Below are 27366 nucleotides of genomic sequence, written 5' to 3'. Positions count from 1 at the left end.
CTGAATATGTCTACTAGGCTTCCTTTGACAAACTTGCATATATATATGCATGTGTGTATACACATATACAAATATATATACAATTAACACTCAAATAGATACATATTTATACTTATATTTATTTATTAAATATTTTAATATATTAGATATTTTATTTTAATATATAAATATTAAATATTTTCAATTACGTATATACACACTTTTGTATATATGTGCTGTTTTTGCTAGGAAATGTGCAGACATATTCACATTCATTCTTTGCATTTTATATATTGTTTTGATATATTTGCAGTGCCAATTTATTTCTAATAAATTGGCAGTTACTGCTGTCACCCCCATCAATTTCACAGTGGAGCAACAATTCCTACCTTGAAGTTTGGCATTCAGTCACATAAGAGTGTATCAAAAGGAAACCTTAGAAAATTTTCCCCAATAACAGCCATTTAGTTTTGGAAAATATCTGACAAACAAACAAACAAAATCGTTACAAATGTCTAATTACTTTTTGCAACATTGGTAAATCATAACCTTTAACAAGTGTGAGTTTAAAAATTAGATCCTAATGGCAGAATTGTAACTTTTTTAAATATAGTTGACATCTAAACTCACCATTCATTACCTTTTTTCCCTTATTCTTTACTTCCTTTCTTGTACCTTCATTGATTGATTTCTCTTTCTTTCCCATGCTTTTCTTCTCTTTTTTAAGGTCTCCTTCCCCTTTCTTCTACTTTGTTCATATTTTTCCCCCAAATATTTAAGAAATGTTTTCTCATGTCATTATAAACGATGTTTTTATAAATTTCCATTTCTTGGTTTTTTTTTTCACCTTTTCTCCCCTTTTTTAATTTCTCTACTCATGCTTTTGGTTCTCCATCTTTCTCATTCTGCTCTACTAGGAGCTTTAAAAGTCAAACTTATTTAGAAATTTCTGACGAATCTGTTCTGTAGCTTGGTATTAGCTGTCTCTGGTTCCTCTTGTAAAGCTTGGTCTTAGGAGAAGAATACTGACAAGAATTCAAAGGACGTGGGTTTAAGTTCAATTTTGGCCCCAGCTTTCTTATCTATAAAATTAGGAGATCAAAATAAACCAGATTAAATTCCTTACAGCTCTAAAATTCTATGAAATGTACTTCAGTGTGTGGAGCCAGGAAAGCTGAAGTTTTACCTTTGGAAGAGAAAGGGATGCTTTTGCAAGGGCCACATCATGTGATAACATCCTACCCGGCAGCAGTCTCCAGCTCTAAGTCAGAAAATAATCCAAGCATCAGCTTATAGGAATCCAAAACCTTGCCTCAGTTTTCTCTGGGAGCCAAATAGACCAAATGGGTTCATGATAGGGCCCAAATTTTGTGGCAATCTAAGAACCCAACTATATTTCACAGCCAGAATTATAAAATTCTAATTGTGAACAATGTCTTGAGATTTCATGGATATAGATCATACAGGGTAGATCTAGAATTCTAGAGAGACATGTTTGCTTCTGTCAGAATAATGCATTTTACCATAAAATGTTATTATAGAGGCAATTTCAGACATTGGTCTTGTCCCAACAATGCTTGTGACTACTACATTTTTCTGGATTTCTTGAAAGCACCTTAGACTGACTATCTGTAGACCTAAAATGCAACTCAGAGATATTTGGAGCAAATGGTAGCTGACTTTTTAATAACTATAGCATTTCACTAAAAATTCTTCTAATATATGAAAGATTATTTTAATATAGTAGGAATGTATAGGTTTAAGTAAAAAAAAAATTTAAAGGATAAAGCACTAACAGTATTATGAAATAGGAAATATTATCTTTCTATTTTAGTGATAAAAAGGGTGAAGCTTAGAGGGGTTGATTTAGGAGCCAGTGAATGGTGGAGCAGGAAACCACCTAGAGCCCACTTTCTTAATTACTATGCTATCTTTATATTAGAGAACACAACAATTTCACATTTATTGTTTATTCTGTGTTCCTTTTTTGCTAGTATATATTTTGAGTGTATTGTATGAAAATATAATAAAACTGTTTCTGTATCGTAAAACTGTTTCTAAACCTGTTTCTAGATTCTACTGTTTGAAGGGCAACAGAATTATACTTAAGATGTATTTTGATCATTTTATTTACTTTACAAATTTATTTTTTTACCTAAGATCTTCACTCATGCACTAGTTAACATGTTTTATAGTCAATTAAAAATGAAAATAGAAGAAATAATAATTTATGGAAATGTATACTGGTATAAATTGGGTTTATTAATTAAGTCAATTAGCGTATAAAATCCTAGGTTAATTCAATTTGTTACACTTATAATGTTTTTGAATCATAAAATAATTACATAATTATGAATTACACATTTATTAAAGTGATTGCAAAGGATTACCATAGTTGGACTTGTGAGGTATCTCTTAAGGAAATTCTATGGGACAGAATCTCCTTCTCATACATAAAGTATCACTCAGGATCTATGTAGCACTGTACATCAAGAAATAAATATAATGGCTGTGTATACTGCCAGATGGGTGCTAGAGTAATCTGGAGAGATCACTTCATAAATTATATAAATGTCTAAAGAAAAAGAAAGAAAGGAATAATGCCTATCTAAAAATCAACCATGCATAAATATATCCTGAATGAATTAAAGAATAAATGGTAATCACCACTCAAAATTGATGTATTATATTTATGTTTCCTTTAGGCACCTTGATGCTGATGCTATTTTTTAATACTCTCATTGAATGTTCTTTTTGTATGAATTTGTCTATGCCTCATTTAATGTCACTTGCAGTGTACTACTAATGCCACTTAAAATGAAGCTGGTCATGGTCCCTTGATTAAGCCTTGTCATGAGAGTTTCAGCTACTGTTTCAGGAGTCCCTCAATGTAGTTGCCTATAATTCCAGAGACCAGGGGCAACTAAGAAGGCAATTTTTTTTTTACAGTACTTAAAGTTTTATTGAAGGATAACTAACATAAACTGCATAAATTTAAAGTGTACAATTTGAAAAGTTTTAATATAAGTGTATTACCTGTACAAACACTATCATAACCAAGAAAATGAACACATCTGACAACTTGAAATATCATCCTGCTTCTAATGTTCCCTTCCTCCGACCCATCCTTACCTCTACCCCTTCTGCAGGCAAACACTAATTTGCTTTATGTCACTATAAATTAGATTAAATTTTTGAGAATTTTAAATAAATGGAAGCATATCTAATGCCCTCTATTTGTCTGCCTTTTCCACTTAGATTATTTTGAGATTCATACATGTTGTGTTTGTCAACAGTATGTTTCTTTATATTGCTGAATAATATTCCATTGCATGTATCCACAATTTATCATTTTACTTGTTAATGGACATTTGGGCTGTTTATAGGTTTTGGCTGTTAGGCATCAAGCTGCAATTGACATTCATGTACAAGTCTTTATGTGGACATAAATATTCATTTATCCACCTGCATACCTGCAAGTGGAATGGCTGGGTCAGATTTCAGGTTTATATTTCACTTTTTAAGAAACTGCTAAACTGTTTTCCAAAGTGATTGTACAATTATTCATTCCCACCAGTATTGGATGAGAATTCCAGTTGTTCTTATCCTTGCTAAAACTTGACATATCAAGTCAAGATATGATCAATCTTTAATTTAAGCTATTTATTTTATTTTTAAGTAAAATTTATTGGGGCGAGTCTACAGCCTTACCACCCTGAACACCCCCCATCTTGTCTAATTTAAACCATTTTAATAGATGTGTAATGGTATCTCACTGTGGTTTAAATTTGCAATTTCCAAGTGATTAATGATATTGAGCATCTTTTCATATACTTATTTCCCTTCCGTGTGACTTCTTTAGCGAAATGTCTGCTCAAATATCTTGCCCATTTTTTAAGGGATTTATGGAAAACGAGGACTCTTTTTGTGTTGAAAGATACATTTCTTGTTTAAAGAACTGGATTGGATTATCCTGCCATAGCTTATTTGTGTTGAAAATATTCATAAAATTATTCCTATGCTTTTTTATATAGTATTTGAAACCAGGACCATGTCTGTTGCAGTGATATTCAATCAATATGATAAACTTGGTTATTTGTAAATATAAACAATTAGAATAAAGGGTAATTTACATCATTGTTATTTTCAAGAAATATATAAAATGCTAATGGTATATTTGTTGTTGGTACATGATATCAATTGAAAACTTAGTAGTGTTATTTTATATTGAATATGAATACCTGGCAATAATATCTTAAAAAGAACAAGAAAGAGTTATGTGCCTATAATAAGTAATGATTTTTGAATAAGGCTTTAGAGGTGTATTGAAAGTATCAGTGCTTGATAATCCAATTAAAACTATGACAATCTAAATTCAACTGCTTTCATTTTATTTTCTTAAGTGTTAATATATTTTACTTGAAATATATATTTTTACTTTGTTTTATCAAATATATTCTGTCATCATAAAAAAAATCCTATAACGTAATAATTGGTTTTCCCAAATGTCACAATATAAAGTATAATATCTTAGCAAGACAGAAATCATATTTTATGTTATATTATCTTACAATATGTAATAAATGCTAATTGCACAGATGGAAGATTTCTGTGTTTTAAATACCTTTTCCTTCACTGTTATTGAGGTGTTTGAAATGAATGTCATAACCAGATGTATGAAATAACAATATGGCAAAACAAAACAAAACAATCTATGTCTTTTTAAAAAGTTGATCAAGTTATTTCATTGTAGCACTGTCACTCTAATGCCGAACGTAGGAAAACATTGTATTGTATGCACTGATTAGATGTCAGATATTATTTCCATGTGTGGATGGGATGAAATTTCAAGTACATTGAGTTAGAAGATTAAAGGGGACATATTTGATGCACTTTGGGCCTCAGGATTTTATCACAGTTCCTGCTTCAGCCTTGTTTTAGAATTCTACTCTGTGATTCAGTAACATAGAACAAGAGTGTAAATTATTGTATTAGTTTTCTAGGACTGCCAAAACAAACTACTACAGATTAGGTGGCTTAAACAACAGAATTTACTTTCTTAAAGTTCTGGAGGCTAGAAGCCCAAGGTTAAGGTGTTGGCAGAGTTGACTCCTTTTGAGGGTTAAGAAGGAAGGATCTGTTCTAGGCCTCTCTGCTTGCCTATGGATGGCTGTTTTTCTATGCTTTCACATTGTCTTCTGTGCATGTATCTGTGTCCAGATTTTCTCTTCTCATAGGATGCATTCATACTGGATTAGGATCCACCCTTAAGATTGCATTCTAACTTAATTACCTCTAGAAAAATACTGTTTCTAAATACAATCACATTCCACTTCATCATAGGAATTTTGGGCGAACACAATTCAACCCATAACAATTGTCCATTACTCTAATAGTTCTAAAGTTATTTTTACATTGTTCTTGACAGATTTTCAAACTGGAAATTATAAGGACTGATTTGAAGAGCCAGGAAACTATTGCTGAATCCTTCAGTCCACGAATTATGAGGGAAAAAGAAGTTTTGTTACTATTATTGCAATGACATTAAGCTTTGAAGAAGTAACCAATTTTTATCAAATGGGCTAAGATTTCTTCAAAGACTCCACATCAGCTTCTCACCAGCTGTCCATAAGACAGTCTTTTAGCTCCTCCTTTCGCCACCCCTATTATTCAAAAAATACAGACTTTATCCTGTCCTGGCATGAGAGAATCATAACTTTGCCAAAGACAAGTTCTTCTTGTCAAGATTGCTATCTGAAGTCATATTTCTTTATTCTTGTATAGATAATCTTCTCCTCCAGGGCTTCCATCTTTGACAAACCTTTCCTCAGATATCACCTCTTCTGCTATCATTTGTTAATATGTAGAGGAGCCTTTTCTTTACCAAAAGCTCTATCCATCACAGAGTTTGGAGTCAGGTTTAATGCCATTTTCGGTTCCTAAACCAGTTTTCACTTTTTAAACCATCACTCAGTGAAATGAAAGATGATATTCACACACTTTCAAGCATAATTGTGAACATACTGGCAATAATGTTGTGTACATTTAATGGAATTAAAATTATTTTCATCTATCTAAATAAGTGAACATTGCTGTTGCTTTTCCTATAATGATTTGCAATCCTGAATTGTGCTCTTTGGGAAAATAAATAAGTCATTCATTTTTATGATTTTTTAATGTATAACATTATCTGTAACTAATCTTCTAACTTTTGTTCTCTGTGCTTTAGAGTATTACATTCATGAAAAAAAATACTCTTTTCTCATCAGAGGCAGCCACCCTCCCTTTCTTGGATTAGGGAAATAAAAATATTGTCTGCACCTTCAAGAACACACCAAGCTACTGGAGAATGAACATCTAGCCTGACCTGTGTGGGCACCTCTGTGGAGTCAGCAAGTAACAGGTTAGTTTGGCCTCCATAGGTAGTTCAGGTCTGGAATAAGGTCAAACTTGACTGTCACTTTGATTAACCTGTCCTATGGAGAGGCTGGAGCTACTTTGTGCTTTCAGATTTGGGGCCTGTTCTATAAAGTTAACAGAATTTCCAGTAACCATATGTGCAGTGTTTACCTTTGTTCTGGAGAAACAGAAATTAAAAAATCATTTTTAAATACTAATGTCAGAAATAAGGCACAATTACTTCTGCGTAAAGATTTTTCCGGCCTTTTTTTTTTTTTTTTTACGGTTCAGATGAGATTCTTTTAGAGTGTAATGAAGACTACATTTTGGACCTGTATTTCAGTGCACTGAAACATGTCACAGAGCTGATTCTTATCTGTGATAAGTCAAAAAAATCACTAACCTTTGATCTTGTAGATCAACTAGGAGACAAACTAGACCTTGTGTGTCTGTATGGAGTAAATGCTCTACCCTGTTGAAGGGATTGGCCAGGGCTAGCTGTGGAAAGAATGATTAGTATTGTTTCTTACATGTACAGAAAAAGTGTGTGAGTACCCTTAAAAAACTACCCTTTCATGCTTGATTCTCCTACTGTCCTGGACTCTGCTTCTCTCGTTTTCCTGTTAACTTTTCAGTGTGGATAATCATTTTGGTTGCATTTTGGTTATATTTTGGTACTTCAGATTCCAGAATCTTAAAGCAAAAATTAACTCTGTTCAAATTATTTCTGCCCTCATTGGATGGATTTTTGACTTTTTTTCTTGCCATCATTTTTAATTAGTCAGCTGTTCTCATTGTTATCTTTATCTTCATCACTATCATAATCTAAGTGCCTTTATTGAATTTTACAGGAATAACTGGCTTTTTTCTTAAGAAGCCCCAAGTCATTTAAAGTAGCCTTACTCTCTCACAGTAATAAATACATAAATGAGTAAGTGAATGAATGAAATGTATCTTTTAGTACTTGGAGTAGCTTCCAGTTTTAGTTAAGTAACTGATTTAAATCTTAACACATATTTGCATACTGTCAATTTTATGTGCTGTGCAGTTTAGCTTACTTACTAATCTGGGAAATAATTTCATGAAATAACTAGTCATCTTGTATAAGTTATTTGATATAAGGACATTCTGTTAATTCAGGGTCAGGCCAGATGGTAAGGCAAGAAAGTGGCCTCTGTATGGCTAAACTTGAAAATGTACAATTGAGAAATTAAATGAGAACTCCAGTAGGAAATATTTCCAGGAAATAACACCTACTCAGTCAGAGGGTAAGGAATGATTGCTGGTTGCTATTCATGCAGGCATCATATATGTGTAAATATTGGCAAGCTCTAAAGCTTGAGTTCAAAATCAAGGAAAGCTTTGTGAATACCATGTTATTGCAGATTTCTTAAATAGTGTCAGTGAAAGTAGTAGAGAAACATTTTTATCAATTAACCTGATAAAATAGATGCATCCTTCTAATATGTTTTCCAAAGCTAAAAAATAATTGTGATTCAAAATAATGACAGGACACCTTTAGCATACTGCAGACATAGACTTATTTATATTCATGATTGAATGATGAGTACCTCTCTACAAACAAAGAGAAATGGTGCTAGCCCATAATAGTTACCCAAACATTTTTCTAGGCTTAAGGTCTCTGATATTTATCTGTATTTGGTGGGAGGAGTTAATTTTTGCCAATGAAGATCATATTTTAACCATTTGCCAAGAAGAGAAAAATCAGTTGATTTTCAGAATTAACTTAGTTCTCAGAATTGCTTGGAAGAAGTATTGATGCATGATCTAGATTATTGCTCTTTTTCTAATAACTTGATTAACCATCATGTATCTCTGTGTGTGTGTGTGTGTGTGTGTGTGTGTGTGTGTGTGTGTGTGTGATTGTGTTTTGGCCATTTGAAAATCCTTATAAGACTATAAGAATAGATTCTCATTTGCTGCAAATTTGTCATAATAGTACATATGATTGCATATCTTTTGGGTGTTGAACCAATAGAAAGCAGCTCCACATCTCAAAAAAATACTGTTCCTAAAGTAAATATGTGCAGACTGCTATCATCTTGGAAAAATTTGAAAGAAATAGGAAATCCAGTTCAAATGGCAAAAAATATATAAATGGAGATTTATTGGTTCTATTAACTAGAAATCAAGAATTAGTTTGGGTTTCAAGGTTCATTTGATTTATTGGTTCAGTGATGTAATTAGGGTTTGTTTACTTTGTCATATCCACTTTCTCTCCATAATATCAACCTTGTCTTAAGGTTTATTCTAAGCTATCTCGCTTTTGTGGTTGCAAGATGGCTGCCAACTACTCAAAGGACTTCATGGTTCACTAGCCACCTCTTAGAAGAGAAATAAAGAGTGAGTGGTTTCTAGAACTCTCTCAGATACTAGAAAATTACTTTCTTAGACATCTCCAGTAATAACTTCTCCAATCTCAATGAGCAGAACTGGGTCATATGGCACCCTAAGGAATTAGTTTTCAAATATATTGACTCTGTAGTCAATATCTATGGATATGTTGATGTCTGTCCTGAATGTATATGTTTTTCAATATTCGTTCCACTGAATATTCTACTGAGCAATGCAGTTCATATAATTAATGTTAGCTTCATTACTCTAAGGGTAACTCCATTCTTTTGCCTAAATTTGTTCTGAAATTGTCACCCATTTTTAGTCAGTGAGAAAGGAGGAGAGATCTGCTGGAGGCTGCTAGGAAAGTTCTTTCTTGCTCTTAAGAGAGAGTAAAAAGAGACTGCCATCCCACCTGTCACCAGTTTCCTATATTTTCCTCCTAATTTCTCTCCCTTTCTCTCTCCCCTGCTACTTCTTTCAGTGGGGCGAGTGGGGCAGGGGGAAGAAACATTTGTCCTTGATTTCTCCTGCTATCCATCTTTTGACTGAGGAAAACTATATTTAGGATAAACCCAATGATGTGGAGCCTTGATAACATTACTGAGTCACTAAATCAGTCTATTCTCCGATCCACCCAACTACTTCTGAATTTCCTGTTTTGTGAAAATAAAGTTCCTCCTTTCTTAAGCCAGCAAATTAGATTTTCTGATGCTCATAGCCAAACATATCCTAAGTAAGACAGTTTCGAAGCCAAACTATTAGTTATTCAGGAAAATGGAAAATTATGTTGGAAAACTACCACAATACTTACTGTACAGCCTGAGATATAAAGAATATAATTGCCTCTTAATTATCCAAACTAATAAAGAAAAGCAGATAATGTGTAAACTAAATTTGCAAACCATTCAAAAATTATTTTAGTTTGGCTTGAGTAACATTTGGTATTTTATTCACGAAGGATCTCACGTGCTTTATGCTGTTAAAACCAGACAGTGAATACATACCCTAGGTTGATTGGTAAATGCTGGTAATCTTCTAGTTTTTCAGCCTCTTACTGGCAGGCACACAGTGTTGGACTAGGACACCATCATTACCAACTAAGATGAATCTGCCATTCTTTTTCTTCTCTTCAGAGCCTTTTCTCTTCCTCTGGATAGAGCAGTGCTTTGGCTTCAAAGTTTCTCCATCAGAGAAATGTTAGGGACATATGAATAAACATTGGGGACAGTACTCAAACCATGATCAAACTACATAAGAAATTATATTTGGTGTTAAAAGTCAATAGGAACTTGAAAGCACAATTTGTCTAGGCTAATTAAGAATTGATTTCAGTCCCATGTAAGAATATAGAGAAAAACATACAGGGAAATGCCTCAGTGGACTTCTTTCTAACCAATATAAAAGAATAGTTGACAATGTAAAAGGAAAGAAAATGCTGGGAGATAGTTACCATTACCATATTAAATTAGAAATGACCAAGAGAGAAAATCCTGGGTATGGTAGAGAAACAAATTATTCGTAAAGTAGATTTAAAATATAATTTATTCAGCAATAATAATGATAGTTCTATACCTAAGAATGATCAAATTATAAAACATTTATTTCAATGAAAAAAAATCTTTTAGAAGCAAGAGCATTGACAAAAAGTTATTTGTTTTTTCCATAATATATATATTTTTTAATAGCAATGTGCATTCACACCACTCAGCAAATTTAACATTTGATGACATCTATAAACCTTCTTTTACTTTGGCATTGTCATTAATTCACAATGTCTTAAACATGATTGATTTTTTTGCAAAATGTTATGAAAAACAAAGGAAAAGTTTACTCAAAATAAGCAGCTGAGTTGCTTATGAAATTGTTTGTTTCTAAGACTAGATTGCTAGTTCTTGATGAAGATAGTGATAGTAACCTAAAATGGTCTATGTAATACAAATAATATCTCTAAGTCATTTATTATTATTATTATTTTTTTATTTATAAAGATCAACTATAGCAAAAAATGCTTAAAGATCAGAGTGAGCCCAGGACCAAAATTGCTAAAAGGGAAACTGGCTAAAGAAGGATGAAAAAATTCAAAAATAAAATTCTCACTATGTTGATATGATGGAATTCTGATGGGCTGTGGGGTGGGGTAGGGTGGAATAATAAGGGGGAAAAAAGACAAATACAAAAAATATGATGAACTTACAGTAAAAGGTTAATATAAAATCAGGATTTACAATTATGAGAAAAAGATCAGGGAGAGTAAACGAGATTAAGGCTTATAAAAATTGTAAGGAAAATATAAGCAAAATTTTTTGAGTTCAAATGTTTAAATCAAAAGAAAAATGTATAGACTTATTGCTTAAAATAAATCATGTGATGTTAACAGATTATGGTAAGGAAGTAGAACTCAACTCCTACTTTATTTCTTCTCTCTCAAGAAGAGTGACCTGCAATGGGTAGGAAAAAAATGTTTCAGAGGATTTCTAAGTTTAATAAATGGTGATGAGAGAACATTTAGCTACTTTAATATTCAGGATCACATAGAATGCAGGGGCAAAAACAACTCATGGTTATCACAAAGTAGAGAATCTGGATGCAGTAGAACATCCGTATGGGTCTTGCAATTTTGGTAATTAAATACGAGGTCTGTGAGCTTTTAGAATTGTTGGTATTACTAAGATCCAAAAAGTTTTTCATTGAGAGCATGGTATGCAAAATCTAACTTTTTTTTTTTTGATAGAATACTTAGTGAATGCTTTAAAGAAAATTAATTACACTAAGCCTTTTGACAAAGTTTTTGAACATATTGTGCAGACAAGTTAGAGAAAAAAAGAGACTATAGAATTAAATGGAACATAGCAGTCCAGACTATCATACTCAAAGATTACTTATTAATGGATGGATGACAATTTGAAAAGAGGCCCATGATCGACATGTCAGAGACCCTGTTATTTCCAACATCTATCAATGACTTTTTAAAATTTTTATTCAATTTATTTAAACTAAACAACAACAGAAACAGTTCATCTATTTTTTCCAACTTCCACTGCTTCCCCACCCCGCTGCTTCTTGCAACTACTCTTCTGTTCTATGTATCAAGAAGGTTTTTTTTTCGTTTTGATTCCACATGTAAGAGAAATCAGTGTTTGTCTTTTTCCGTCTGACATATTGCAGTTAACATAATGCCTTCAAGGTTCATTCACGTTGTCACAAGTGACAAGATTTTATTGTTTTTACAGCTGAATAATAGTCCATTTTTAATGGTATATATAATCGAATATTATTCAGCCACGTATAATTATAGGATAATATATATTATGTATTAATTTTTTTATCCATTCATCAATCAGTGGACACTTCTGTTGTTTCCGTATCTTGAATATTTTTAACAATGTTGCAATGAACATGATGGTGTATATATATTTTTAAATTAGTGTTTTCATTTTCTTTCAGTAAATACAAGTGAAATTGCTGTTCATGTGGTAGTTCTATTTTTAATTTTTTGAGTAACCTCCATATTGTTTTCCATAATGACTGCATCAATTTACTTTCCCACCACCAGTGCATAAGGGTTCCCTTTTCTGTATATCTTTAACACTTATTTCTTGTCTTTTTGATAATAGCCATTTAATAGGTGTGAGGTGTGATATCTTATTGTGTTTTTTTTTAATTTATATTTTCCTGTTTATTAATGATGTTGAACATGTTTTCATGTATCTATTGTCCATCCGTATGTCTTCTTTGGAAAAATATCTACTCATCCCTTCTGCTCATTTTTTAATTGGATAGGTTTTTTTTTCAGTTGAACTTTATGAGTTCTTTTTACAGTATATTTTGAATTTTAACCCCTTGTTAGATATATGATTTGCAATATTTTTTCCTGTTCAGTAAGTTACCTTCTCATTCTATTGCTGATTTCAGTTTCTACACAGAAGGCTTTTTAGTTTGATGTAATATCACCTGTTCATTTTTGTTTTTGTTTCTTTTGCTTTTAGTGTCAGATTTAAAAAAAAAAAAATCATCACCAAGACCTATGTCAGGGAGATAACTGTCTATGTGTTATTCTAAGAGTTTTATGGTTTTGGGTATTACATTCAAATCTTTAATCTATTTTGAGTTAATTTTGAGTCTGGTATAAGATAGTGGTCTAGTTTAATTCTTTTGCATGAAGCAGTATAATTTTCCCAATACTATTTATTGAAGAAACTGTCCTTTCCCCATTGTATATTCTTGGCTTTTTTTGTCATAAATTAATTGACCACATATCGTGGGTTTATTTTGGGATCTCTCTGAACTTTTTCATTGATCTACCATTGTAGATCAATGACAGTACCACCCTGATTTGATTACTGTAGCTATACAATATAGTTTGAAATTACTAGATGCCTCTAGGTTTTTTTCATTCTGAAGATTGCTTTGGCTATCTGGGGTCTTTTGTAGTTCCATACAATTTTAGGGTTGTTTGCTTTATTTCTGTGAAAAATACCAGTGGGATTTTGAGAGGAATTGCATTGAATGTTTATATTACTTTGGATAATATAGATATTTTAACAATATTAATTCTTTCAGTCCATGAGAACAGAATATCTTTTCATTTGTATCTTCTTTAATTTCTTTCATTAATGTATTGTAGTTTTCAATATATAGGTCTTTTACTTCTTTGGTTAAATTTATTACTATGCTTTTTATTCTTTTGATGCAATTATAAATAGAATTGTTCTCTAAATTTCTTTCTGATAGTTCATTACTAATGTAAAGAAATTCAACAGATTTTGAGTATTGATTTTGTATCCTGCAACTTTACTGAATTTGTTTATTCTAATAGTTTTTTTATGGAGTCGTTAGGGTTCTCTCTATATATAAACACCAAATAGATACACATGTCATTTGCAAATAGTGACAGTTTTACTCCTACCTTTCCAAACTTGATGCCTTTTATTTATTTTTCTTGCTTAATTGTTCTGGTTAAGATTAATGACTTTGAGTGAGAAAAATATGTTAGACCTGACTATCAGATTTAAGGACTATAGAAAGGCGGGAAGTGTGGTTAATGTATAACCCTTATTCAAATTAGTTTCAATGGGATAACAGACCAAAGCAAAGTATAATTTAGTAGAGATTCGTTCTTTCTTTCTTCTATACGGTCGATGTTCACTTATTAAGCACATTTTATATTTAAAGCACTTGGCTTGTTGCTAAAGAGGCAAAGATGAATACGACATGTCTCTGTTTTAAAACTGTAGAGGACATTTTAACAACTAATTGCAATTAAATATAAGCCTGCTATACTATAGGCATTGAGAAGTTGTTATGGAAGCTCAGAGTTGTGAATAAATAATGAATGGACTGAGCGGAACTATTAGATATAGGTTTTTTGGATGATTTGCAAAATAGTAGGCATGCTGAGTTTAACTGTCTTGAGTTTAAAAAATGCATGACATAATGTGAGTGCCTTAAAATGTAAATGCATTATTATCATGTTTAAACAAAGTAAATATGCATTGTTGTTCTAAAATCACCTTTGAAAAAGATGTGATTAAAAATGAAAGATGAACACAGGATGTAGATACAAGGGGTGATGGCACTAAATTAATTCTTAGTGTTAATGAGGAAAAAAACTAACAATTGAGTAAATTATGGATGTCCACTTTTTTCCATATTATAACGCTTTTAATTTTTATACTTGATCTTTTTAAAAGTGTATAATACATTAAAGATGTTTATAATATTATCATAAAACATCCTGTAGGTTAGAAGTTGCCTTCTTTCACATCCCTTTCCCTGTTGCTAATGTATGTGTACTTTTATGTGTGTGTCAAAAGTAAAATTTATACAAGGGTTAAGATAAAGAAACAAACTTATGATTGCTGTGGAGTAGATTCATTATTCCTGTCTATAAGGGATATGTGCTTATGTCTTCAATAAATTTTTAAAAAATATTTTGCTAGAAGTTTATTTAATTCAAGTTCTTCCTTTTAAGAGGCATTTCAATTTAAAATTGACTTTTAACCAACAGAATTAAATCCAGTTGTATTAACCATAAGTATTAAAGTCTTTTTGAAGCTTGTTTCATCTTTCAATTTTATAGTAGTTTTATTGTAATGATGGCAGCATTGAATTTAATGAAATTTGTTTCTTATAAAAAAATTCTTTGAGAAAATTTATTTAAGAAAACAAAATTTGTTTCTCTCATCTATACATTGGAGATTGGCACTAATGTTTCTGACCTGGCAAGGTATACACTTATTTTAATCATTGACCAGTTACCACACTTGGCTGCCCATGTCATTAATGAAGTAGAGGTCATGGGTTTCATCCTGCTGCAGGCCAGCAAGCTTCTCTTTGTTATGTGGCACAGGATGCGCCCCTCACTTCAGCCAGCTGGCAGGGAAATGTGTGCAGTTAGTGACAAGGAGAACTGGGTGAAACTGTGTAGATAGATTGGTGCAAATTCATCACCATAGCTAGGAAAATAACCGTGAGCAACTGCCTTCCTAATGGACAACACATGATTGTTTACATTCAATTAAACTGTAGATATGTAATTTGTTATTAATCTTACAAAGAAATCTCACTTTTAGTTAGTAGATTAGTTAGTTGATTAAAATACCTTGCTACTTTAATATTTATTGGATTGAAATTTTATAACTATATTTTACAATTATTTTACATTTAGTTTTCATGTAATCTAGTTCTTTTACAAGTATGATTTCATTGCTTTTTAGGATATTTTTGATTTGCAACAGTCTTGTTTAGTTTGAAAGCCATGGGCAAAAATTGCATGAGTATTGACGATGTTGATGAGAATAAATCAACCTGTGCTGATATTAATTGTGAAAAAATGTTAAATCAAGTGCATAATATTTGGCTATTGCCATTCAGACATCTCTTCCTCTGCATTTATTAGTATGATTTGCTTAAAAGAGTAAATATAGTATTGTCTTAGTATTTGGAAGTCGATGTGCTTTAACCAGCACAAATTAAATTAAGCCATTCACTACTTAATAATGTTGAGTAAGCTTTCAAACTTAGTTTACTTCTGCACACACTAATTACTCCCCTCTGATCATGCTGTATCATGTAATTAATAAGAACATAGCTAGAAAATACTTTTATTTTTTTTTCTTTCCACAGGCTCTTATACAAAATAGTGTTACATGTATTGAAAATTATTAAGAAAGCAAATCTATCTTTTCTTTTAAAAGCAGTATTATTTCATTTGGTCATCTTAGATATTTCATAAGAGGAAATCTTAGTATAATTGTATGAATTCCACTTTTTAAGTGGTGGTTTTAATTTAATACGGCAGAAATTTATTTTATTCTTTTAGCCTAATTAATCAGTATATATCAAAACCTTAGTTTTAGAACAAATAGATTATGGAATGTACACAGTAAATTACTGTTAGACTCAAAATGGCTCTTTTAAACCATTTCAGAGGTTTTATTCTAATACAAAGTGTAAAATATTAAAACTTAGTAGCATTTTTTATAAGGAAGTCTGAGAGACATGAAATATATAATTAACTGGGCTTTTTAGAAATTAAAACTGTGGTTTTCACTGTAAATTTTTACACTGAAATGACTTCAATGTTTAGAGAAGATTAATCTTTTTAGATCTCTAAAAGACCATTTTCATACCACTAGGATCTGACAATAGCCCTTTACTAAGATTTTAAGATGCTTCGATCTAATTTTTACAGTATTCTATAGCATAGTATGATAGATAGCTGCCAATGCATAGATTTCTTTTTTTTTAATGCAGGTTCAAATTTCTCTCTAGAAAGTGCTTGGTACTTCTCATACCTGATTTCCAAAACAAACAAAACAATTCTATATTTACATCATGGAGTTATTTGACATGTCATACAAAAAAAGAGATATATTTAGTTCTTCAGGGTTCTGTGTGTGTGTGTGTGTGTGTGTGTGTGTGTGTGTGTGTGTGTGTGTAAACTTAGGAACGTGCTACTAATCATTTTTCCCGAAACTTCTATTTTTCCAAGTTAGGGTTTTATAGTCACTATGAGGTCTGTCAGAATGCAGACCCATTGACAATACAATCATTTAAAAATCTAATTACTTTCACCTGTTTAAATAAGTGAACTTCATATTGGAAAATGTGTGCGAACTGCCACAGGAAGTGTTTGAACTTTTGTCAAGGAAGGTTTTTCATGCATCTTTTTTTGTTCCTTGAGGTGTTTATGTCCATTTAGAAGTCTGTATGGATTTGGTCTATAGCCACAGATTGGTGACTAAATGACTGTGGGATCGAGGCTACTAAACAGTAATAAAGCTTAGTAATAGCTGTTTGAGGTTTGTTTCAAAAGCTTCATATCTAATGTCATTTGAATACCCATGGGTACAAATGTTATTTTTCCCTCGTGTGCTCTAAACAGAGTAAATGATAGATCATAATTAATTTACTAAAAAGGCACATTTTACCTTTGTTTTTATTTTACAATGCATTGTTAGTTTGCCTAAACCTGAAAATATGAATTTGTTTTCTTTTCCTTTTTGTTTTTTTTTTTGTTGTTTGAACTAAAAAGCCTACTTATATATATGCATACTTTTTAGTCCTCTCTATACGTAGAAAGCAATGAACATTTGTCGCCGAACTCCACTGGCTTTAAACAAATCAAAACAAAGAGAATAATTCTCTAACAGTCTTGCAACACTTCTGAAGCACGGTCTGTTGTTTGGGAAGGTGAATAGAATATATGTTAAGAAATTTCTCAGCAGCAACAGTTATACATTACAGTTGATAGACTTTTAAACTGCCATATCCTTATTTTCTTTTCCTGGCAACAATTATTGCGACATGAAAAGAAGATAGTTGTAATTTTGTTTTATCTTAGATGCTATTTATAAGATATATTATACATATTATTACTTCTCATTCCTATTAGATTATTTTTTAGTAAAATTAGAGTTTAGTTGATTCAGGGGAATTGTACTACTGCCTTTAAAGCATTATTAGCATTTCGTTAAGATTGGATATTAAGGAATGCAAATGACCAGGTCTGTTATTAGAATAAAGAAATAAATTCCACTTAACTATTTTGATTTTTTCTTCTTCTCTTTCAATATGTAGAGCATGTACTTTGTGCTAAAAATATATATGTGTGCTTGTGTGTATTTTATATCATATCTAAACAGTTTTAGATAATAGGGTTTACAAGTATAGTTCATATGTTTTTGGGAGCCAAGCAAAACCTAGAAAGGAATAAAATAAGATAATGCCAATAAATTAGGAAGTGATGGAAACAGACAGGTTATAGGCCCATTCTAAAAGGTATTCAAATTTAATTCTTTTAAAATATCCTTGTATTGTCATTATCAAAGAACCCTTTGGCTAACTGAATTTGGTCTTCAGGACACCAGTTTGAGACTTCTAAAAGCCCCATCATTTTCAAATATATTCTCAGCCAAGTATTCTCTACCGTGGGAGAATCCCTGTGGTCATCCTTCCAATCTGATGCCCTTGCTTCCAGAAGCATATCAGATCTGTCAGTATAAGTATTAGTAGGTTGCTATATATTCTAGTGTGAACTACAAAACTAATATAATCTTAAAATCAGCGCTTTAGAACATACACAGTTACACTTCTCTGTGCACCATCCTAGGTCTTTACATTGTCGAAAGCCATCACTGCTCAGCTCTAAGTCCAAAAGTTTATATCCTACATCTGAACGCCCATCTACTATTCTCTGATCCTCACTGATGCTCTAGCACTATTTTGCAATTGTATCAATTAATATATCAGTAGTATAATTCCATTGCTCTCAATCCAGCATGTTCCTCCAAAAATTATGGAACATTATCCCGTTCTAGTGAAGATAAGAATATCTCTCCAAGAAAGATGACTAAACAAGCACTATAATACAATTGTCAGTGACATAAAAATATACATTATATATATGCAACTGTATATAAAACTAGTCAAAATTTTTTAAAAAATGACCTGGCTTTGTACAATTGAAAAATATCTGATTTTCTTAAAAATTAAGTATCACACTGAAATTAGTGAAATAGACACATTCGTTTGGGCCTAAGGGCGAGTACTATTCCACTTTTTATAACTCTTAGTAAAACATCTGTCTGATTTTAAAAGCTGTAAGGCATGCTAATTATTTTCTTTAATTTTTAATTATTATTTTTAGTTGAAATGTACCCTCACTAATCTGAAGTGACTTATGAAACCCATTTTATTTACAGTATAAATTTCTAATTGAAATAAATTATACAAATTGGATAGTACTTCATGGCATGTAGATTGTGAAAATAAAATTGGGTATAACATGAAGAACACAAACTGGTGACCCTTTAAAAATCTACTGACTAATATACATGGGTTTATTTTTTAAAGTAAACAAATGTCTCCATACTTAAAATTTATTATTTAAATGAGAGTACTATTTTGAGAATAGATAATTTTATATAGTTTATGATCACTATAAAGAATAGCATTATAACTTTAATAGCTAATATATAGGTACAGTTTTGGAGGCCACACTGATCATAGAGTCTCAACCATGGGTGTTACCCTGAAGAAAGGTTGTAGAATAGTGGGTGTAAAATTCCCTGTACCATTTTAAGAAAATCTTTTACTGAGTAGACTTGCAGCTGGTCCAGCCTGGTGGCTAATGAACAGGCACATACATAGCTTCAACATTGATACATTCTGCCAGCCACTATTGTCTGGATAGCATTGTGCCAAAGTAAATTACGTGCCAATAAACAAAACTCTGTCGTCCTGGCTTACTAGACTGCTCAAATAAACATTTCCGTTATCTATGTAACAAATATCCGGAAACTTAGTAGCTTTTAATAGCAACGATCATTTATTTTGCTTACACATCTACAGTTTTGGCTGGGTTCAGCTAGAAAGCTTGTGTCTGCTCTGGGGGGCTTCAGTTTGGGCCACTAGATTGAACCTGTAGGATCAAGCCATTTAATATTGCTCACTCACAAGGCTAGCAAGTTGGTTCTGGCTGCTGGCTTGGAATTCAGCCAGGGCTGTCAGCTGAGTGCCTTAGTTCTTCTTAATGTGTGTTGCTTGGGTTTCCTCACAGCTTGACAACAGTGTTTCAAAGAATGTTACCAAGTGGAACCTACAAGGCTATGATCTAACCTCGAAAGTTTAAGAATATTACTTCTGTCACATACTATTTGTCTAGCAAGTCAGTAAGGCCAATCTATTTTTAACGGGAGAAGAATGAGATTCTATCTCAGAATGGGAGGAGTAGGCAAGAATTTGTTGCCACCTTTACCCTACCACAGCAAAGGGTGGTGATGAATTGTGGCATTGGTGCTCCTTGCCCAGGTGGAAGGGTCACTGTTCACCCAGAGCAGATTTTCCGATTGTAAGCGATAGCACATCTACCACAACCTTTAACATATAGATAACATGTACTACGACCAGGCAATATACTAAATGCTTTATAAGCTTTTTAAAAATTACATTCTTATAATAATCTTTTTAGGGGGATGATGATATTATCTGAGGCATAGAGAGGTTAAGTTATTTGTACAGGTTTCATAGTTGGTAGTTAACCTAAGTTCCAAATGCAGACTGTCTCATGCCACAATTCATATTCTCAACCACTATACAGTACAGTCTTATATGAGATTGCTCATGTCTACCTCCTTTAACAAGCAGGCTATTGAAATACTACTTATTCTGCTTCGCTTAAGAGTCACATATAAAATGACTTAATTGAATACAAAAGTCTGATAAGAGTTTCTCTGAAAAATCATCTTTTGAAAGCAGTAGAGACTTGGAAGTGCCATAAACATGGAGTTCTGGGTTGAGAGAGGGCACAACTTACAAGTAGAAACCCAGTTCACCATGTTCTGAAAAAAGATGTCCCCAGAAACTAGAGTACTTGTGGTGGGGGGTGGAGATGCCGATCAAGGATGTTGGTCAGCATCTGAGTCAAAGAATCTGAACCATTGAGGAGTGCATTAACAAGAATCAGATCTGAAGACTGAAGCAGAATAATAAACAAAAGGATGATTAGTGAGGTGAAAATTTCTATTCTGTTGACTTTGTAAACTTCAGCTATTCTCGCTTCCTAAATTCCTGACTCTCGTGAAGCAACCTGCACCCATCCAGGACCTCCATCCTGATATTTATCTGGTCTGAAGTCTGTTGTTGTTAGCATCCTCAGATACTGCAATTTGCCTGTGGACTGAACATATCTGCCGTACTGACAGCTGAAACTATGTCTACCAGTACCTTTTAGTTTTCCCCTTCCTGCTAAAAGTAAGCTGGTCTGGTTTGGGCACTGCCAAAAGGACATGAAGGTCCTCGTAAATGAATTTATTTAGTGTCTTCTTAAGAGCAGCCATAATATCTAAAAGTTACAAATAAATTGTTTTTGTAGTTACTATATTATACCAAAAACTTACCAGATTAGAGTTTTTCTCCCATATAATTCTGATATATAGAAATTTTGTGTCCTTTTGGTTAAATCCCTATCGACTGATTTCCAAGGTGGTGTATGACACATTGTTTTATTGTATTTATTACATATTTACTTTATTACACCGTTATTTGTTTCTCTTCTATATGTATATATCATTTATTAGTTATATATTTATTTTTTTCCAAAAGTCATATTCAAGGAATTATATTTCTCTGCTTGTTTATATTAAAAACTCAAAGGTATGTCCTAATGGAAAATATTTTGGCTTGAAGTTGTTAGTATATCAAACACAAAAAAATACATGAGAGTGAAGAAAAAGTGTTTAATGTTCTGATCCAAATTGTACTAAATCTGTAAATGATTTTGAGTTTTACTTGTTCAAAATTCAAAATATTGGGAAAGAACGATGTTGTCTTTTGTATTGTTGCTGCTTTGTGCTTTATAAATTTGATGAAGTTTTATGTCAGTCTCAGGTGCTCCTTTTCTACTTTTAACTTGTCTTTATTACCTTGTACTCCTCATAGTATGTGAATTTACTGATCTTTCAGATGTATTCTTATTAAATGTCCTTGTATAGTTTGTTAAGGAGTCCTCAGACAGATAAAGATCACACAGGTACGTGATGTCTAATTCCTCTCTAAATGGAAGGGGTCGTGCCCCAATGTCTTTAGCGGCATTCACTTATCATGCAATTGGCTTTTGGCCAACAGAGATGAACAAATTAGTAGAGTGTACCTGTGTTGGCCCTGTTCCTTGTCTTATTTATGTAATTAGTGTCTGGTAGCTTCATCATGGATCATTAACATATCAACGTGTGTCTAAGACAGGCAAAGGGCTGCTTGTTGTCAGCCCTTTGCAATTTACCATAATATATAAAGCAAGAAAACCTGAACATTCTAACTGGACTGATAGCAAAATCAAGATGGTAGCACAGAAGGCTGAAATTTAGTAACTTTTAGATTTCCTTTGTATTTGAAATAGTTAATAACAAGCTCGGATTTGTGTTAGACTATTTTCTATAATACAAAAGACATCTGCTTTATAAATAACAATCTTCTAAAAATGTATTTCTTAAATATTTTTAAATTCCTTCACGTTCATTAATTTAATTTTCATTGCTTTATATGCAATTAATGTTCATATTTGTTGGTACCTATGACCATGGTAATTTTGTCTTAACTAAGACAGATTTTTAAGATAAAGAAATTACATATTTGAAGACGGTTTTGATTTTAGTGAAATAATTTACTGTGAATTAACTGTCTTACATTGCATAAGAAGAATCCTAGGTTATATTATAGCCAATCCAAAATACAAGCTTGAAATTTTCTTTCGCAGAGTTGTTCTTCTTCTAAAGTGTTATTAGATTGATAGTTTATGATGCAAAACAAAAGAGTGTTAAATAGATATTTCTTATTCACTTAATAGTTCTAATTTAAGGTAGGCGATACAAACAAAGGTATTATTGTAACATTTACTATCATAAATAGTTAATAAAAGGAAATAAGAATTATTTTAAGACGCAAAAGAAATATATGCAGGTAAATTATATTTGATGTAAAGGATATATGGTTTTAGAAGTAGAAAAAATAAAACCCAAACACAACTTATGGACAGGTGACAACCATGACAAAGTGGCTTGTGACAGCAGACAACTCCAAAGGAATGCTCTTTCAGTCATTACCTCACTTACTTGGAAAAATATAAAGTTGGCAACCAGGTGTTATTTTCAGTTTTCTTTTCTTCTTTCTGTTTTTGTTTACTTTATTTTAGAAAATTACAAGTTATTGAATTACTCTGATCAAAGTCAATACCTTTTTCCTATAGAAGAAAAAAATGGGCGATCAAGATAATAGATATGTCAAACTACCCAAAATAAGAATAACAATTGTAGTTATTGTTTGCATGGCTACTATATGTGAGGCACTGGACCAGGTACTTTCCATACATTGCTCATTTCTTTTTTCCAATATATGTGTAAGACAGGTACCTTTCTGTCTATTACATTTGAGAAAACTGAAGTTCAGAGAAGTTCAAGTAGCTTGCCCAAAAGAGCATGGATTGAAATGAGCAGAGCTCAGAGTTCAAACTCAGACGTGCAAAAGCATTCCCCACCCCCTCACAGCTGCCTCATAGAGGCTGTGTCATCTCATTCACTGATCTTCCCATTTTCCTCAGTTTCTCCACTTCATCTCCATTTCTTTTCATATGTGTTAGATTTAGGCAACAATTAAGTCAGCAATATAACTTTCTTTTCATTTGACATTTTACAATCCTCAACAGATTAATTAGTCTAGAAAAGATAATTATGCATAGTCTATAGTTCTTTTGTGTGCCATACAAATCTTGATGACAACAAATAGCTGTTAATATTTTCAGAATAAACAATTTATCAATTTAAGGTGATGGGCTATTTATTCAAGCTTCATGTTACACCAAAGTTCTGATAAAAGAATTAAGACAGTCCCCTGGAGTTTGTTGTAATATTATTTAATTTGTTGACATATTTTTAGGCTCAATAAAGTAAAACTTCATTAATTTTTCCTCAGGTATTCAGAATAATGTCAGATTTAAAGCAATTACCATTTTCTAAGTGTTGATTTTTTGTATGTGTTCCTTAAGTGAATCAAGAAAATACCTCTATTGGTTATTCACAGTGGGAAACTTGGTCAACTTACAGGCTGTGAAGGACTCAAAACATGCTTTGAAGAAGCTTACAATTTAATAGGAAAGGAACAGACATACACGGTTTTCTATCAAGTGAAATTAAGGGATTCCAGTGGCCTATTTTGAGACTCATTCTTTACTACTTTGACTTATAATCATTTGTGTACTATTGTTTATCTCCCCTACCACACTATAACTTCTTGGTTAGAAGATTGTGTTTTATCCTTATTTATAATTCACTTAGCTCCTAAGGCAGAGTGTGGTCATAAATAGCCTTGGAATGAATAAGACATAAAACACTAACAAAGCAAAACTATATGTCTGATCTGCCAAATTTATGGAACTCACAAGTGCTATAGAAGTTCACTGGGATTGGGTTGCTCAGGAGAGTTTCCATAGAGGAGGGCATAGTTGAGTGAAAATATGAAAAAGGAACTGCAGAGAAATAGGGAGAAGATATTTCAGGCAGGTGGAAGAGCATGCGAGGCATTTATAAGGTAAACATGCAGGAAAATTATATTTCATGCTTTAGTGGCCACCATAGACTTCCTAGAATGGTGTGATTTTTGTAGAAAAATATCATTAAAGGTAGAAATTATAGTATAGGTCTTACATATCAGCCAAATAGGAAGTCTTGTCAGTGTATATATTATCATGAATAAATATCAAAGCAATCTTTATCTTACAATAAAAGATTATTTTATTAGTTATTTGGAACAAAATACATATTTTCCTTTAAATAAATGTGTCACTCTTTTTCTTTTCCCTTCTTACATCCAATAGAGTATAATTCTGCAGTTTAGAGCCTGGGTTCTGGAGCTAGCCTGATTTGCTTCAAAATCTTCTTTCCTACACTTTCTGTGAGAACTTGATTGTTACTGGATAGAATATAGGAGAATATAGGCTCCACTCATGTCCTAGAGACACAAAATGACAGTGGCTGATTATAGTATAGAAGTTTCTTTTCATAAAAGTCCAGCTTGTATAGTGTTTTTTAAAGTTATATTGCTATATGAAACGTTGCCTCAAAACTTTGGGGCTTAATAGAAAGCTATCGATTTGAGAGTCAGAAATTTGAGTAGGACTCAGTGAAGAAGGTTCATCTCTGCCTCACATCATGTCAGCTGGGCTGACTCCAGCAGGTCTTGAACATCCAAAATGGCCTAAGTCACATATCTAGAGCCTTTGTGCTAGCTGCAGCTACAGCCACCTGATTCTCCTACATGTGACCTCTCTCTCTCCATATTGTCTCTCATCATTTTATATTCTAGCAAGAACTTCTTGATGTGGGTGCTGATTCTTTGGAGATGAAAACAGGCTGCAAGGCTTCTTCAGATCTAGATCTGAAAGTCACAGTTTCATTTCTGCTGCATTCTATTGGTTAAAACAAATCATAGGCTCAGCCCAGATTTACAAGGAAGGGAAATACCTCTTGATGATAAATGATGACAAAGTTACATTGCAAAAGGACTTGAAGAATGAGAGGAATTACTCAAGCCATCTTTGGAAATAATCCGTCAAAATGAATCTGCTCTATGAGGTCTTTAGGGGCTCAGGCTATTTTATCATGCTGCTCTTCCTTCTTTAGAATGTTGCTCTCCTCTGTGTGGGCCAAGATAATTCACCACTGTATTCTCATTTCAGCCAAAAGCAAAGAGAACAATCAAAGGGGTAGATACCTTCTTTCTTTTAATAGCACAGTCAGGATTCAGATCCTAGTTACAAGGCCTACCTAATTAGAAACCTAAAAGGAAATAAAGTCTTTGTTCTGGATGGCCATAAAACCATCTGAAAATTGAAGATTCTATTTCCATGAGAGAAAACTGGAGAATAAATATTGGGAGACAATTTATAATATCTGTGACATATTTAATCTCTTTGATTCTTAGTTTCTTCATGTGTGAAATGGGGATGATAACTGCACTTACTTCCAGCACAGATGTCAGACACATAGTAAGCTCCCAACAAGCATTAACTATTGTTAATAATAATAATAATAATACTGAATAATTATTATTATTATTATTGGAACCAAATTTGAGTTATTTCTAAGGTTACTTGGTTAATATTTAAGAGTTATAGATGGTGACATGACTTTGAGATTTCTAACTATTAATGAGATACGGAATTCAAAGTAGATTGAAAAAAAATACAGTATTAGAATATTGAATTTGAGAAACTTTCAAAACACCTAGTGATCATAGGAGTTAGTTGAAAATATTTTCTGGACTTAAGAAAAAAGGCCAGAGTTAGTAGAATTGCCAGATAGTGCCATCTTTCACTTAGGAAAGGAATGAGTATGTTTATCCTAGGGAGTAAATAAAAAATATGTCCAAGAAAAAGGTGAAAAGGGTGATTGCTTTCTCCAACTACCCTTCAAAAGTTTATTCTAGCCATTGTGAATTAGGGGCATATGACAATACTGAAAGCATGAGATGAACTAGTTGGCATTAATTCTGTTGGAAGTATGCAGTCATATTCCCTACCAGATATTCCAAGGGCATATCTCCATAATACAGGTGGAATGAGGATGTATTCTTTACTCCTAACTAGACAGTGGGCCAAGGAGATGAGAGAGTCATAAGGTTCCCCTGGCTATTGTCATGATCTAGAAATTTTCTTCACATTTAGTCTTTTTTTTTTTTTGCATCCTTTTTGAAACATTCTCCTCACTATAGACTCACTGATTAGTTTTTAAAAAACAAAAGTCTAATTCTGGCTTAAAATCACTTAAAGGCTTCTCATTGTTCTGGAGATGAAGAAGAAAGCCCCTGCTTAGCTCGTTGTCATGTACTTGCATATATCAACCAGATGGACTTCTTTAATCAGTGACTGTAACAAGTTCATTTTGATCCAAGTATTTCCCTTGCCTAGCATACTTACTTCCCTCTCTCCCTTTACCTGGGTATCTGCAACAACTTATCTTTCCAAGTTCAGCTCAAAGCTCCCTTATTCAAGAAAGCCTTACCTGACCTAGACTCAGTCAGGTCCTCTTGGTAGATGCTCCCATAGAATCTCTAGCATTTGTCATGATTATGAGTAAAGTTTTGCTTGTGCAAATAATTGATAACTCTTTTCATCACACAGATAAAATTTAAGCTCCTCCATAGCAGAGAAAAAGTCCATCTTATCGGTTAATGGGGCTTAAATCGCTTTTGTCTTTACCTCCAACATGGAACAGGTTGAGAAATAAACATAGGGGTCAAAGTGCTGTATAACAGCTTAAATCTTGATTAGAGAATTCAGCCTGAATTCTCTGTTGATACTTCAATCTTTGATATATTTATGTTTTCTTACCTATGTTTATATAGCATTTAACTTTTGGGGTTAAATTTGCATAAAGTTAACTACCTGTGAAAATAAATACTTCCATAATATGTTACAGAAGACAGGAAAAATTGCTCCTCAGAATAACTTTTCTGATAAGGGTAAGTTGTCCACAATCTACTTTAACCTGTGGCCCAAATTAGGCTTTCTACTCATTCTCTCTGCTTTGAATTTCTTTACCCAAACATTAGAATTAAAAAAAGGATAACAATAGGCCT

General features: G+C 32.5%; 1 protein-coding gene across 1 annotated transcript in view; it reads left to right on the top strand.

The window, feature by feature from the left end:
- The window catches only part of FOXP2 (forkhead box P2), a 518125-nt gene that overhangs the window by 226176 nt on the left and 264583 nt on the right, over nucleotides 1-27366 (top strand). The window contains exon 5 of the mRNA XM_039860643.1: nucleotides 6249-6382. The gene's annotated coding sequence lies outside the window, so the exon portion shown is untranslated. The remainder of the gene's footprint in view (nucleotides 1-6248; nucleotides 6383-27366) is intronic.

Source organism: Pteropus medius, unplaced genomic scaffold, assembly GCF_902729225.1.
Source record: "Pteropus medius unplaced genomic scaffold, Ma_sr-lr_union100, whole genome shotgun sequence".
Taxonomy (NCBI): Eukaryota; Metazoa; Chordata; class Mammalia; order Chiroptera; family Pteropodidae; genus Pteropus; species Pteropus medius.
The sequence above is the reverse complement of the archived record's forward strand: the minus strand, read 5'-3'. Positions and strand labels throughout refer to the sequence as shown.